General features: G+C 40.8%; 1 long non-coding RNA gene across 1 annotated transcript in view; it reads right to left on the bottom strand.

Moving 5' to 3' along the window:
• Positions 1 to 3359: 3359 nt before the first annotated feature.
• Positions 3360 to 16455, bottom strand: part of LOC122172410 (uncharacterized) — a 67991-nt gene continuing 54895 nt past the window's right edge. The window contains exons 3-5 of the long non-coding RNA XR_006172718.2: positions 6692 to 6767; positions 5287 to 5322; positions 3360 to 4633 (exon numbers count right to left, since the gene is read on the bottom strand). This is a non-coding gene — a long non-coding RNA (uncharacterized LOC122172410). The remainder of the gene's footprint in view (positions 4634 to 5286; positions 5323 to 6691; positions 6768 to 16455) is intronic.

Raw genomic sequence — 16455 nt, 5'->3', positions numbered from 1 at the left:
CTTCCAGAGGATTGGAATTTACATTAGTATCATACCAGTTTTTAGTAACTGGGAATCATTAATTCCATGAGAAATGATGACAAATCTTAGCCTTAAGGCTAGAACACTCTTGAAGCATGTTAGCACAGATTTTAACTGATGTCACTTTGTACCAGTGATGACCATTCTGAAGTTCCTGTTATGTTGCAGACAAATTAATTGTGACATACTGATGTAATTTGCTTTTCCCATGAACAGTCAGAGTACAAAACTTGTCCAGTTCAGAAAGACAAAACATTCAGGACAATCACTCTTCATTGTATCTCTTATTAAGAAGCTTTTATAAATAATTCAAGCTGTGACCGTGATTAGTTTTTATATGGTCAAAAAGACATGCCTGTTTAAATCATGACTAGATTTAAAAAACAACAACAACCCCACGGTTGCCACAACAACTCTAAAAATCAAAAAAGTAGAAAACATCTATGTGATCCAGGCAATCCCTAGCCAGTACAGATTGTTCACTATAGTCCTTGGTTCAGTTTATTTAAAAAAAAAATCAAGCTAATTGTGTTTACTGCACATCCCTCGGGAGACTATGCAAGAGTTTTAATAAACCCCAGAAAATGTGTTTTTTCTATATTATCACAAGGTTAGGCCCTGGTTATTTAATAATAAGAAAGTTATTTTCTTCTTATTAAATATGTATGGGCCCTGATCCAGCTCCCATTAAAGTCAATGGAATGACTTCTAATGACTTCCTTGGCAGTTGGATGAGGCTCATATTGCAGAAGCACTCAAAGGCCCCAGTTGGGATGTTGTGTTAAATGCTGCACAAATATAAATTAAGACATGGTGTGAAACCCTGGCCCCATGGAAGTTAGTGGAAGTTTTGCCATTGACTTTACCCACATGATCAAAGAGGATTACATCTGGAGGGTATAGATATCCTGCCCCGACTGCATGCCTGACAGGTCAGTGCCCACCCCTGAGCTGGGCTTCTGGCTCCCTATTACTCTACTTACCTCTTTTGCCTTTCCCTCATAACTCAAGGAAGCAGGAACCCTTATGGGGTCCACAATCCCTTTCTTCTTGCTGCCCAGACAAAGACCTACTGCATTCAGTTGTGGAGTGCACTTTGTAATAAGTAAATATTTTAAGTTATTTAGTATCCTATCTGTCTCTCACCCTAGCCCTCTTTAGTTAGCTTAGCAGGATTGTGGCAAAGGCAGGCCTTGAGGCAGAATATGAAAGAGGAGAGCCTAGCTGCACTCAATTTTGGTTCTAAATGGATTTTTTTTCTCTGTATATAGGAATGGGTTTGATCAACCTACTTGCAACAGTGCCTGGGCTTACCTAACCACCTTCTCTGACTCTGACATAGCAACTACATGTTTTTAAATTGTATTTACCGGGCTCTGAGTGCGCTCATTTTATCTTACTATTTTCTCCTAATTAACGCTGCTTCATCTACTTCCTTCTAGAACTGACCTGAAACTTAACTTTCCATTAATATAAAACAGTAAGAACACTCCAGTCTTTTTTGTTTTCTATCATAAGGCAACACAGTTGATTTCAATAGAACAGTCAGTCTATCACATGTACAAATGCCTTCAGCTAGAATTGCAAAGTCAACTGTTATAAAATCTCTATACAGAATGAACAGAGAGATTAGTCCTTCATTTCCATCAGTTACTCCTGATGTTGCTACAATCTTTCCCCATTTGGTCCATCACAACAAAGTCGTTGTGGTTCTATTTCTTGATTTCTCCAAGATTCTGCCAGTGTCCAGTTTTTCCAAACAAATTTGAAGATCTGATCTGACTATACATGCATTCATGTAACATCAAAAGTCATCTTTCACTCTAGTTATTTATTTTCTAGAAACTTTTCATTTAGCATTGCAGGTTATAATTTGCATGAATAATCAGATTTTTTCCCCTTCCTTTTCTGAAAAGTTATAGGATTCTTATGGAATAGCCCCATGGATTTCAACAGGGATGAAACAATAGAAAGTATTCTAAAACCATAATTTAATAGAAAGTTATAGCCTTTCTATGGAATTTTGTACTGTCTAGTAGATTTTTTATTGGAGAATTATATCCCTTCTATTGATTTGTACAGGTGGGATTCAACTTTTTATAGAGAGGTCACCATTCATTCTAAATACTACAGCAATTTTCCATAACAGAGACAGTGGTATGATATTTTGCATCCCTGATCCTTCTTTTTTTCTCTCTTCTTTTAGGAGAAGGTACCAGAGCTTTCCTGGGCTATCATGTACCACCCTCCAGAATTGATGCTTATTCATCACTGTAAAGAATACCTTCCTGAAAGGTGTGGTCTGGAAATATTTCAAACTTCTAAATATTCAGTCTGGCCAGAATATTTAACTCATTAAGAGAACTGAGCTTTAATAGAGACACCACAGCATGCTAGGTTCTGGTTGTCTTATTATTTATCACTTGTATTGCACAAGTGTTTGGAGACCCCAGTCATAGGCCAGGGCCCCATTGTGCTAGACATTGTACAAACAGGTAACAAAAAGATAGTCTCTGCCCTAAGGAGTTTACAATCAAAATCCACTATGAATAAATAGGTCATTTATGCACATAGGCACTGACTCCGTGGATGCTCCAGGGCTCAAGCACCACAGAAAAAATAGGGGGTGCTCAGTACACATGAACGATAGTGGTTCCTGGCCCCCCTGAGTTTTGTTACTGAAGTCTGATCATCAGGCCTGCCCTAGCCCCAGATAGAGCTTGAGTGTGGAATATGATAAATTCTGTGCTGCTAACAGCTTCTGCCCTTGGGGCAGGCAGTTTGTTTATAAACACAGGCAGGGTGATTAAGATAACAAAAGGCTTGTCATTAAATTAAATTAAGGATCGTTAGATGATCCTGAAAGCATTGCCAGGCACTCCAGTTAAAAGATAAGAAACAAAGGGTAGGAATAAATGGTCAGTTTTCAGAATGGAGGGAGATAAATAGTGGTGTCCTCCAGCGGTCTGTACTGGGACCAGTGCTGTTCAACATTGTGATAGGTTGGATCACAGAGACCCCCTTGGGATTGCCATCTGATGTGCTGAGACTACCTCTGAGCCCATTTTCCCTGCCAGCTTGGGACTCCAGAACCTTGCCTTGTTTGAGCCAGACATGCTTTCCTGCTGCAAACACAGACCCAGGTCTGAACACATCCCCTAAAAGCTGCAGACTTAACTGAAAACAGCTCAAGAAGTGTTCCTGTCTCCAACACAGGTACCCAGCTCCCAATGGGGTCCAAACCCCAAATAAATCTGTTTTATCCTGTATAAAGCTTGTACAGGATAAACTCAGACTCTATAACACTAGTAGAGAGATATGCACATATGGGTTAATTAATAAGTAAAAAGTGATTTTATTAAATACAAAAAGTAGGATTTAAGTGGTTCCAAGTAATAACAGAAAGAACAAAGTGAATTACCCAGCAAAATAAAATAAAGCACGCAAGTCTAAACCTAATACAGTAAGAAAGTGATTACAGATGAAATCTCACCCTCAGAGATGTTCCAGTAAGCTTCTTTTACAAACTAGCCTCCTTCTAGTCTGGGTCCAGCAATCACTCACAGCCCTGTGGTTACTGTCCTTTGTTCCAATTTCTTTCAGGTATCCTTTGGGGGAGGAGAGGCTATTTCTTGAGCCAGCTGAAGACAAAATCGAGGGGTCTCCCAGGGGCTTAAATAGACTTTATTTTGTGGGTGGAGACCCCCTTCTCTCCCTTATGCAGAATCCAGATCCAAGATGGAGTTTTAGAGTCACATGGGCAAGTCACATGTCCATGCATGACTCAGTTCCTTACAAGTGGCAGTCATTGCTCACATGTTACCTTGAATGTCCCCAGGTAGACTTCTTATGTTGATTGGAGTCTTCCAAGGTTCCTTTGTCTGTTAAGTGTTTCTTGATTGGGCACTTAACTTGCAAATTCCTTTTTTCAGAAGCTGACCAAATGCCTCATTAAGGCTACTTACAAATCAAACAAGTACACAGCCAATATTCATAACTTTGAATACAAAAATGATACATGCCTACAAATAGGATGAATATATTCAGTAGATCATAATTTTTGCAGAGATATGTTACATGGCATATGTAGCATAAAATATATTCCAGTTATGTCATATATACATTCATAAGCATATTTCCATAAAGCATTATGGGGTGCAATGTACCAAACATATTCATAAATGATCTGGGAAAAGGGGTAAAACAGTGAGGTGGCAAAATTTACAGATGATACAAAATTACTCAAGATAGTTAAGTCCAAAACTGACTGTGAAGAGTTACAAAGGGATCTCACAAAACTGGGTGACTTGGCAACAAAATGGCAGATGAAATTCAATGTTATGTGTAAAGTAATGCACATGGAAGAACATAATCCCAACCATACATACAAAATAATGGGATCTAAATTAACTGTTACCCATCAAGAAAGAGATTTTGGAGTCATTTGCAGTACTCTGGAAGCACTATGCACTCCCTTCTTTGTCTCTGCTTGTTGTTTCATGAGGAGGTTGAACAGTGTAGGAAAAAGGTCATTCTGCAACCCTTCTGGGATATACAGATTGCATACCGATCCATAATGGCCTCTCACAGTGTTCCACATGGATGTGACACTCTACAGGAAAAAATTGGACCGAGCTTTCTCTTCAAAGTCCTTTAAAAGCAAAGATGCTGTCTTTGCTTTTAAAATAATATTACAACAATTTGACTTCTCAAACTATGTGACTTGTCATAACTAATATACACAAAAAGCAAACCCCAAAAAACCAAGCAAGTCAAACCAACAACAGTTACCCATGAACTAGCACAGCATGTTTTAACTTTTCTTTCAGCATGAAACAAGGAAAATAAATCCCATCAGTAAGTAAATGAAGTGGATCTCAGCATAACCAATCTATGAGCCTAAAATGAGCTTAACTCCCATGGTGGGAAGGTTTCAGCTTCATACATTATAAACCCAGAAGGGACTATTGTGACCATACTTACAAATTTAGGGGAAGATTTTCAAAGACACAAAGGGCAGTTGAAGCATCTAATTCTATTGTCTTTTAGTGGAAGTTGGGTTCCTAATTGCCATTTGGGCCTTTGAAAATCTCCCCGGTGACAAAGATAACACTAAATTGGCCCATGCCCACAATTCAAAATCCTGATACCTAATAACATGCTTTGAGTTATTAACGTCTCCAATGTAATCAAAATGTTAATAGAATTTGGGTTTTGGTATAAGGGATTGTCTTCCCCAACTTGAGTGAGGAAGAGGTTACTTACCTTGTGCAGGTTCTTCGAGATGGTTGTCGAGACGGCCTGTTTGGAGAAAGTAAAAGACATATTACTGAACAGTCATAGAAAGAATACGAGAAAGACATATCCATAAGTGGAAACAATTCAGCACTTGGTGCCAACATAAACAGATCTTACCAACATCTTCCCTTCTAACAAGGGACTACATGTTAGAACTTTAAAAATTGGGACTCTCCACTAGCTCCACGAAGGTACACTTGGTGGCTATCACAGCTCTCTATACTTGCCCACCCAATGACTAACTGCTTTCTTAAGGGCATTGTGGCGGGGCAACGACTCACCGGCGTGGCACCTCCTGCTGGTCATCTCGGGAATTAGCTCTTTCAGCCTCTGGAGCGCCCTCTGCAGGCCAGTGTCTCACCTGCCGCTGGCCCCCGTGTCCCTCCTGGACCCCGGTGCCCTTTACTTCGGGGTTCTTCCCTCTAGCAGCAACCCACAATCTGGGTCTCCCCACCCAGGGGAACCCCCAACCCCTTATTCCCACCTTGCCTCAGTGGCTATGCCAGTCATCATCCAGCCCCCGCTCCCTGGGGCAGACTGCAGTCTATATCCTTGAGGGGGCCACTTAGGGATCTGGGGCAAAAATCAGTACTTGGTCCTGCGAGTGAAGGCAGGGGGCTGGACTCGATGACCTTTCAGGGTCCCTTCCAGTTCTATGAGATAGGTATATCTCCATATCTTTATTTTTATTTATTTTATTTATATTTATAAATCACTCATCATCAGCAAGCGGGGTTTGGACCAGCTGCCTCTTCCTATATCTGGGCTGCCCCTGCAGCCCCAGTACCCTTTAGTGGTCCTTACTTCGGCCTGCAGCCTGGGGCTTTGCTGGGCTAGAGCTCCCCAGCTCCCTGGCCCTTCCCCAGCACTGCTGCACCCCAGGTACCCTCCTTAGTTTCCCAGGCAGCCAGGTCCCTCCCTCTCAAAAGGCTAGAGAGAGAGTGTCTTTGCTTCTGGCCCAAGGCCTCTTATAAGGGCCAGCTGGGTCCTGATTAAGCTGGCTGCAGCTGTGGCTGCTTTCTCAGTCAGCCCAGCCTTTCCCCTGCCACAGCTGTTTTAAGCCCTTCAGGGCAGGAGCGGGGTAACCACCCCACTACAGGCATTGAGAACACATGCCCCACAATATGGAACCTGCTGCCCAACCTCGTCTTATGCGGACTGATGGGAAAGCCATTTGAACCCCTCACAATTGGCTCATTACTACACTTATCTATGAAAGTGGCCTTCTCCAGACGAGTGGGAGAGTGAGGTGCCCTAATGGCACATCCCCCTTACACAACGTTCTTTAAAGATAAAGTTACTTTAAGACCATACCCCAAGCCCTACCCAAAGTCACACACACCCTTTCATTTGAACCAACCCATTAACTTACCTGTGTTTTTTCCAAAACCACATGCAGATGGAAGGGAGGCCTCACTCCACACAGACATTTGCAGAGCATTAGCTTTCTACATTGAAAGAACAAAAACATTTAGAAAATCACTGAGACTCTCTATCTCCATAACAGAATACTCCATAGGACAAACCATTTCAAAACAGAGACTATCCAAATGGATATCAGGATGCATCCATCTTTGCTACCAAAAGAGCAACCTACAAGCCCCAGTGGGAGTCCGCACACACTCTACCAGAGCACAGGCAGCTTCTGTGGCCTTTCTCAACAATGTCCCCATTACCAACATTTGCAGAGCAGCAACCTGGGCATTAGCTCACACATTCACAGAATGCTATACTATAGAACAACGATCAACATCAGATGCTTGCTTTGGACTCACGGCGTTATCCAACATCTACAACACAACTCTGAAGCCCCTCCCTTCCACTGAGGAGCACTGCTCAACAGTGACCTAAAGTGGAGCACCCACAGAGACACTCCATGAAGAAGAAGAACGTTACTCACCTTGTGCAGTAACTAAGGTGTTTTGAGATGGTTGTCACTACCCTCCACCTCCCCTCTACTTTGGAGTTTCATACAGATTCTCTGTGGTAGAGAAGGAACCGAGGGATGGTTGGTTGTGCAGTGCTATATAACCACCTGGAGTGGTGCAAGACAGTGACGGCGCGTGTGTGACCCAGCTAGGAACTGCTACCACAAATCTCCGATTTCAGGTGCAGGGTGTACAGATACCTAAAGTGGAGCACCCAACAGGGACGCTCCTCGAAGAAGAAGGGAGTTGAGTTGCCAAATACATTCTCTGATTATGATGTTATTTTCAGAATAATGAATATATTTACAGTACCACACTAGACCTTCTGATCATTAGACTCATTCAGAAACTTTAGGAATGAGGGGATTTGGGCCTCAGTCTGAAGTTGGAAGTACAATTCTCTATGTAATTTGGTCAGGAACTTTTCAGCTAAACATTTTTCAATTTGTTGAAACCAGAGCTTTTGATGGAAACATATTGGTTATGAATAAACTTTTGTCAGGATTGTTTTTCAAGTCCAGGAGGAAATTTCCTGTAACAGAGAGAGAGAGAGAGAGATATCCAGCCCAGAATAGCCAAGCAGTTGGGGGACTCATGTAGGAGACCCAGTGTTCAGTCTGCTAGATTCAGACTACTGACTTGAGCCTGGGTCTTCCACATCCCAGCAGTGTATGCTAACCATCTGGCTATCCCAGGGATCTCTCCCATACCAAATGTTTTTGTGAAATTGAATTCTTGTTTCCAGGCAGCCCTGTATGTAATCTTACCCCTGGTGTACGTGGCAATAAACTCTGTAAGTAATTGGCAGGTTCTAAAGGGAGGTCAACCTTTCTTATTTTAAATATCTGTTAATTTCACACAGACACACACACACACACACACATCCCAAAGAGAAATTATTTGAGAGCACAGCCACCAGTAAATCACAGTTCTTCTGCCACTCGGAAGAATAACAGTAATTTATTGCATTTAACCTGGAAGAGGTTAAATACATTACAGTTACTATTCTGATTCTATTTGACTGGGATACGGCACTCTTAAGCCAACAGCTCAGATGATTTATTTGCCTGTCTAGATAAACTGCCTCCTCATGTCTGCTTCTCATATTTAAATATAGTTTAACTTAGACTATGCCTGCACTTACGACAGCGTGTAGAGTGCATACACGGCATGCCCCCGTAACACAGCTATAACTAGCAGTGTAGATGGTGAGGCACTGCTTAGGTGAGTAGACACATCAGAACCTTAGAGTATGTACCCTACCTGGCTCTCTACACACAAAAGCAGTAGATCCCATGGCTATACTGCTATTTTTAGCAGTGTAGCATCCTGCTGCCTCTCCAATGCAGAAGCCTTTCCCCACCACAGGGAAGGCTCCAGCAGCTGGAAAGAGATCTGGCAGGGGAAAGCAGTGGGAAAAAGCTCTGACAGCGCCCCCACTTCCAGAGCCTTTTCTCCTGCCTCCCCTGTGCCAGAGCCTTTCATTTCCATGCATAGCTACACACCACAGTGTGGATGCACCCTACTCCACTGCAACATGTAGCTGCATGCCGCCGCCACTGTAGATAAGGCCTTAGTGTTAAAAATAGTGTTGGTGTCATTAGGCATAACCCTAGGTAACTCGGGAGGGTGGAAGACCACGAGTGTCGATGAAGCCTTCCTGCACTAGGCCTAAATGAACCAAACTCCTTCCATGTTTAAACTCTAATTGACCTCAAAAGCCAGATGTAGAAATTGGAATGTGTAACAATTTATCAGGTGCAGCACCGCTCATATCGGTACCAAGCAGTAATAATGAGGCCTGCATACTTCTGGCTGAAAGGCAAGATAACAAATCAAAGGAAAGGGACAAGATAATAATTCAAGGAGATGTTACTAAAAACTGGACTTATAGCCGCCAAGATGACTTAACTGCTTAAATGTAATTGCTTGCTACTTGCTTAATGTAAACTATTACAGGAGGAGGGAGGTGGAAGGGAGGGGTGAAGGGAAAAGCCTGGCTGCAAAAAGAATAAAAAGGGAAAACTGCTTGTCTCAGTGTGCTTGATCTGAGACATGCCAGTCTCCTTGCACCGCTTTGAGATCTCAAATAAACTTTGATTGCTTCTCCACCCTGGTGTGTTCATTGGCGCGAAGCACAATGGGCAACGAACCCCGCTGTTGCTTTCCTCGGGCACTCTGTGCCGGCAACAATAGTGTGTTGGGGGGTAGAATATACTGCAGCTATAACTACCTTACACACAGCAGGGAACACAGGAACACAGGAGCAACCATACTACATGAGACCAATGAGCCAGTTAGTCCAGAATCCTGGCTCTAACAGTAGCCCGAACCAAGGACTCTGTTTTCCATTTCATTTGGCAGTTTGATTCTCACGCTCTCATTGGTGGGGTTATAGGCAAAGTGCTAGAATTGAAGAAAAAAATTGCTAAAGAATGTATTTCACAGCCAGGCAAGGTTTCCAAGATTCCAATGCATTTAAAATGATTTTCTTGAAAAAGCCAAGGTAGAGGTTTGTCAGATTTGTTGGCTTTCTCATAACAAAATCTTTTAGGTGCTCTAATTGCATATACCATTCCGATAATATCAATTACACTTATTTCTCCAATAGTCTTGATCATTTATTTCAAAGTGTTACTGAATCACTATTCTGTAATTTTTCCATTTGGGCTTAACTGATCCTGAAGTGCCAGAAGTTGTTGGTTTACCAAAGCAGTCACACTTCAAAAGTTTCTCCAAGTTTGCAAGATTCTAACACTCTTGAGAAAGATTCCCTGTATTTAAAATGGGGGATGCAAGTATCACCAGCAATCTCTCTCAAACTGGAAGAAACTTTTGACATGCAACTCCTGAGACTGCTTCCTTCCTGACACTATTGAGATAGCCCTGCCCCTTCTCACTTGCTGGTCCCCACCACAGCAAGGGACAGGAAATCTCAGGGGTGTAATGGTTAGCTATGTAGTTATCTGTGGCATCATTACACTACATTTCAAGTTTATCCATTGACCAGTGCCATCCACGCTTTAGTTTCCTTTACTATTAACATTATTACCAGCGGAGCGTGATCCTGAAATGCTAATTGAGCCAAAGCTGAGAAACAATTTCTCTGGCAACCAGATGAATATCAAGAAAAGAGTAATCTAATCTCAGTGAAAAAAAGTGCAATCTCCTTTCAGAGGCTGCAGATGGCATCTTACATGTTTTTGTCTCCTAAAAGTTTTCCTAATTTTTTCACTTTCAAGTTCAGAGAGTTAGTGGGACTTGAGCAATTTTAGAAAGTATGTATATAAAACGGTGACACCTAGAGCAGGGTCCCATTGTGCCAGGTATTCTACAAACAGATATGATATGGCTTCACAGCAAAAGGTACCAGGGTACAGGTACTCTGGCTTGCTAAGCCCGCCTGTAAATGTCCACACTGCAGAGTCACATGCAACTCATACCAATGTCCACACTGCAGTTACCGGAGCTTAGCACTAGGATTTATGTGGGTATATCCCCAGGTTCTTAGAACCTGACTACCTTGAGCCAGACTAGGAATTTATTGGTGGTGTATTGTGGGAAATCTTGTCTGTCCTTGAGTCAGAGGCAGTTCCTACCTTGAAGAGCTAACAATCTAATTGGACAAGACCACCCAATGGAGGAAAGGGAAACAAAAGAGAAACTGACTTTCTTGAAGCTCACACAGCAGCTCAGTGGCAAAGCTGAAAAGAAACCCCCCATCTGCTGAGTTACAGAATAGTGCGTCCTGCACTAGACCATGCTATCTTGCTCACAGCCTCAGCCAATCACTGATCATTATATTCAGGATGAGGAAGGCTTTTTTTCCCCCAAGGCAGATTGGCATGGACACTAGGGTTTTCATAATCCTTTATGACATGGGGAGTGGGCCACTAGCTAGGCTCATCTGGATATAGATCATGTAATCAATTCCCTGCTATTGCAGGGCCTCAGGCATTGGTCACCTCGGTCCCTCCTGAGATTAGTCTCCTGGGGGCTGTAATACTTTGGGCTAATTCTGGTTGTTGGGTTTGGTGTGGTGGTGGCTGGGGGGTGTTTAGTGGTCTGTGACATACAGGAGGTCAGACTTTAGACCTTAAACTCTATAACTCTAGTAGTGACAATGAGTCCTACCACTCCCTATTACCAAATCTTGAATATGTAATGTATGCAAATCTTGAATATGTAATTAAAAATAATCAGACTAGAGCCAGCATATACATTTTATTCCCAGTTTCTCTACCCTCCTCTCATAGTATTGTTGCAGTCAGATGAACGGAACATATTTATGCACACACAAAAAATCTTCTCATCCCTAGCTCTTATACTATGAAGAGTAGAAACACCCCTCCACGCTTCAAATTTTCATGCTCAGTGTTTGATGAAAGGAGATTCTTGAAGGAGGGAAAATAAGCCTGTAGGTTCTTTTTAGATAAGAACTCTTTCATTTTACAGGGATGTTCATACCCTAATGTCTAGTGAGATAATTTTACATGAATCACCCATTACAGAATGTTAACACTTAGGTTTGTATCTTGCAAATGATTGAACTCAGAGTAATCCTTTGTTAGCAAACATCTGGAATGATAAGTGAGAAAGGAACAGAAGAGGTGTTCTAAGACAGATTTATAAAATTGTAATGTTCCTTTGTTTCTTTGTTCGAAAATCCCAGCGAGTATGTGCCTATCCCTTTTTATAACAATTCAAACTCTACCTATCGAGGTAAATCAGTAGGCCATGAAAATAAAAATAAATTGTCATAGCTAAGCAAGAGAGAATCCAGACCATAACATGGATAGGAAAGGAAAGGAAAGGAAAGGAAAGGAAATTATATGATCAGTAGAGCCTTGCTTCTTCTAATAAAATTCTGAACTCCCTCTTTCCACCTTCCACTTCAATAATACAGTCAACCACCAACTCTACAGTAGATACATAATGTTATGTCAACAGTATAGTTGCACACATACTTGAGTGAAATATATGCTTTGTCAAGCCAAGACCCGTGGATAATGAAAAAGGATAAGACAGCAAGATCTGTAGGGGAAGAGATGAGGGATTACAGACAGGATACACTATAAAGAGTAGACAGAAACATTTCCCTGCTTTGCACAGCAAATCTTTGATCCATAGTTGTGTAACTGGCAGAGGTGCCTTACACGCAATATTCACAACTCTCCTAGATTCTAAGAAATTAACACAGTTCAAAACTCAATCATCTATACTAAAGGCTTTTCTCAATAAGTTCTCCACACTATTCCTCTTTCATTCTGTGTTAGGAGGAATGCAGGCTAACCCTATTTTATTCCATATCCCAAATACACGTAAGTTCATGAACACTAGAAGTGGGCCAAGTTAGCCATCACTGTGTCAAATTCTCCTCACTAGGGCTGACATTTGATCCATTGTGTCTTGTTTAACTTGAGCATCTCAGTAGCTTGCTCCTTTCACGTGATTTATTTTCTAGATATCTCTGTATTGTGAATAATTATTTTTCTCATTTGCCTTTTGTGCACATACAAATTCTATCTACCCTCGAGGGTGAAGCTCCTGTGTAAAGCTGATGGAGGTTTCGGAATTCACTCCTGTAGCAACTAAAAATAATCACCAACCTCATCACCTTCAAGTCCAAATGTAAATCCCACTGTCTTTGACCTTGCCTTCCCACACAGAAACTCCAAATCTATTAGCATTTCTGGGACACTCACAAAAAATCTAACATAACTTATTCACCCCAGGGGGAGTTTGAAGAGGAAACTTTACTGATGGTAAGTCACCTTGTATGATTTTTAACTCTGAAAAATACTCAGACACCATGGTGATGGGCATGGTATAAGAAACTAAATAAAACAGAGCGGGAAACTTTTTTGATCAGAGAGAGAATACGCCATACTGAAAAGGGAAATATCTTTTATCATGATTTTGGTTCAGTACAGAGTACAAGTCAGAGTCAGCTGTGGGCTCTTTTAGGTTATTCCAAATATATGAAAATAAAAAATATTTCCCACCTTTAACCATATTTTGTATATTATATGTATATTTATCTTGAGATAAACATATGCATTTGCTTTAACAGACTCTCTCTTTTCTGACAATATTCCACCCCCCGGCAAATTTCCTTTTCAAATTATCAGTGGTGGAAGCTTTGGGTTGTTGTTTTTTTAAGCAAACAAATAGATTACCCATCTTTAACTAGATTCATGTGCATTTGGGAATATATTAAGTGTTTTACATTTTCTTTAATATTGCATTACAAATCCTGGAAGATTGTTCCTTGCAATATGTGTTCACAGATATATTCATCGGTGAATGAAAGCCTAATTTTCTAATGGCATTTAAGATTATTTTAGTAACAGTGCACATATGTTATCAGAGGAAGAAACAAAATTTTAAGTCTCTTCTCTGCTATGTTTGTTGTTTTACTCTTTGACCACTATACCCTAGTGAGTTTTGACAGCTCCAGGATACTAAATCTTCATTTCTCACCATCCAGAAATGCTGAAGTCAGTAGTTCTGATTTTCTAATCTGTTACACCACTTTTGTGCCAGTATAATTCTACTGAAATCAATGGCCTTACACCACCAAAAAATTAATAAAATATAGGGGAGAATCAGGTCTAGGATGTATAGACTGCAGACTTGGGAGTATATGTTTTTTCATATTATCACAATAACGCTAGAGTATGTTTTTCAGTATGTTTCACTGTGATGTAAAAGAAAATACTTTAATCCAGGTTAGCATATTGAAACTACCCATTTGGGTACCGTGTTAGTCAAAACAGGGTTTTCAGAGTACTTATTGTGGTAGAATTCAAACTTGGTCTCATAATATACTAGAAGCATGCTTTTAAAATTGTATGGATACAAATCTGGCCACTCTCTTTCAAACCAAGGTAAATTTTACATGAGAACTGTCAAGGCTGCTTCCCCACTTTGAACTTTAGGGTACAAATGTGGGGGCCTGCATGAAAACTTCTAAGCTTAACTACCAGCTTAGATCTGGTCCGCTGCCACCATCCCAAAGCTAATTCCCTTCCCTGGGTAGCCTTGAGAGACCTTCACCAATTCCCTGGTGAATACAGATCCAAACCCCTTGGATCTTAAAACAAGGAGAAATTAACCATCCCCCCCTCCTTTCTCCCACCAACTCCTGGTGGATTAAGATCCAAACCCCTTGGATCTTAAAACAAGGAAAAATCAATCAGGTTCTTAAAAAGAAGGCTTTTAATTAAAGAAAAGGTAAAACTCATCTCTGTAAAATCAGGATGGAAAATAACTTTACAGGGTAATCAAACTTAAAGAGCTCAGAGGATCCCCCTCTAGCCTTAGGTTCAAAGTATAGCAAACAGAGATAAACACTCTAGCAAAAGGTACATTTACAAGTTGAGAAAACAAAGATAAACTAAGACGCCTTGCCTGGCTGTTTACTTACAAGTTTGAAATATGAGAGACTTGTTCAGAAAGATTTGGAGAACCTGGATTGATGTCTGGTCCCTCTCAGTCCCAAGAGTGAACAACTTCCCAAACAAAGAGCACAAACAAAAGCCTCCACCCCCCCCCCCGCCAAGATTTGAAAGTATCTTGCCCCCTTATTGGTCCTTTGGGTCAGGTGTCAGCCAGGTTACCTGAGCTTCTTAACCCTTTACAGGTAAAAGGATTTTGGAGTCTGTGGCCAGGAGGGATTTTATAATACTGTACATAGGAGAGCTGTTACCCTTCCCTTTATAGTTATGACAAGAACCACAAAGGAAAAAACCATTATGTTTGCACCCTATTTTTCTTCTTTGTGATATATAAAGAAACCCTGAAATTCTTTCCCACATAAAATAAAATTCTGTTTTTGGCTTTTTTCCCCATCTCAGTTATGTCTTTCCTGTTTTTATTTAAGAACTCATTTGAGGACTAGATAAGTGATAGGTTCCTCAGCCCTTTATTGCACAGAGAAAGCTTTTCTCTCAAATGTTTTTCAGAAGTTAGAGCTAAATAGTTATTTACAAAAGCAAGTTTTGCTCATACTTGCTCAAGTTTTAGTCCCTCAGTATGTCCCGCTAGTTTGCCTGTCTTCCAGCACATGCAAGGAAGTGACAACCTAATATTTAAAATGTAAAAAGCATGTAGAATACAATCTTTATATATATCTATATATATCAAGCTACTTAATCCAGTAGAAAGAAATAAAAACGGTGTGTCTACACTTTGTTTTGCTTTTGTTTAGGCCACCTTTACAAGTAGTAGCTTAGAGATGGCTTGTATGACCTCCTGAATACCTAACATCTTATTAGTGGAATTTGTCATAGTTTTTACTCCACTGAATGTTAACTACTGCTACACAGGCCATCTTTAAAACTATCCTTAAATAATATATTTTATACATTGCCCTATTTTTCATTATTAATACCTTTCTGAGGATAAGTTGTGAACACAGCTCTTTCTACTTTCCAAAGGCAGAAATTACGATTCCTGGAGTAGTCAGCTCCAGCTGTGGTGCAGAAGTCTAAAAATAAATGGAGATACTGCAGCCTAGTGAGACTGTTATACCCCTGTGGTGATGATTCTTGCTCCTCAGTGAGTTACACTAGTTCAGAACATCTAGTCCACCGGGCTGCTCTGGTGTATTAGCCGAGAAAGGTTTTGAAGTAGCGGCCTCTTTCTTGCAGATGGGAGAGGGAACATGTCTGTTCATGTTAAGCACATAATAAAATGCATTGAAAAGCCTTTCAAGTCTGCAGCAGTTCTGACATAGCATGGTGCCACGATGAGCTGTTGCTAAGACCTGGATTCTGAAAAAATATAGATGTGTAATCAGTATTCTACAAATCAACTGAGCAAAAATCATTCAATAAAAAACCTTTACTTCCACAAAAATCTTCCCTTTTGTTTCTGATTAGCAGCCAGAGCACATGTGCATTAACCAGCCTCTGAACACAATCACTGACATGTTATTGAAATGGCTTTTGTCACTCTGAACAGCCTTCCATGGGCATTTTTGCCTATTTCTCCAAACAGTCTGTGGCATCTTGGCATAGACTTTTTTCATCAGAGGAAAGGCAAAGATATTCAGAAATAATATCAAGCTATCAAAGCCAGAGCCACAGACTAAAGGATGCCAGCTTCTGAAATAGAAATTAAGGAAATCAAAAGACTTCTCCAAATAATAAAAAGGGCTCTTAAATAACTGAAGCAAAAGCCAACTGAATTGAAAGCAAACACT

The sequence above is a fragment of the Chrysemys picta genome, chromosome 1 (assembly GCF_011386835.1).
Source record: "Chrysemys picta bellii isolate R12L10 chromosome 1, ASM1138683v2, whole genome shotgun sequence".
Lineage (NCBI taxonomy): Eukaryota > Metazoa > Chordata > Testudines > Emydidae > Chrysemys > Chrysemys picta.
Note: the sequence above shows the minus strand (reverse complement) of the source record. Positions and strands in the feature narration are given on the sequence as shown.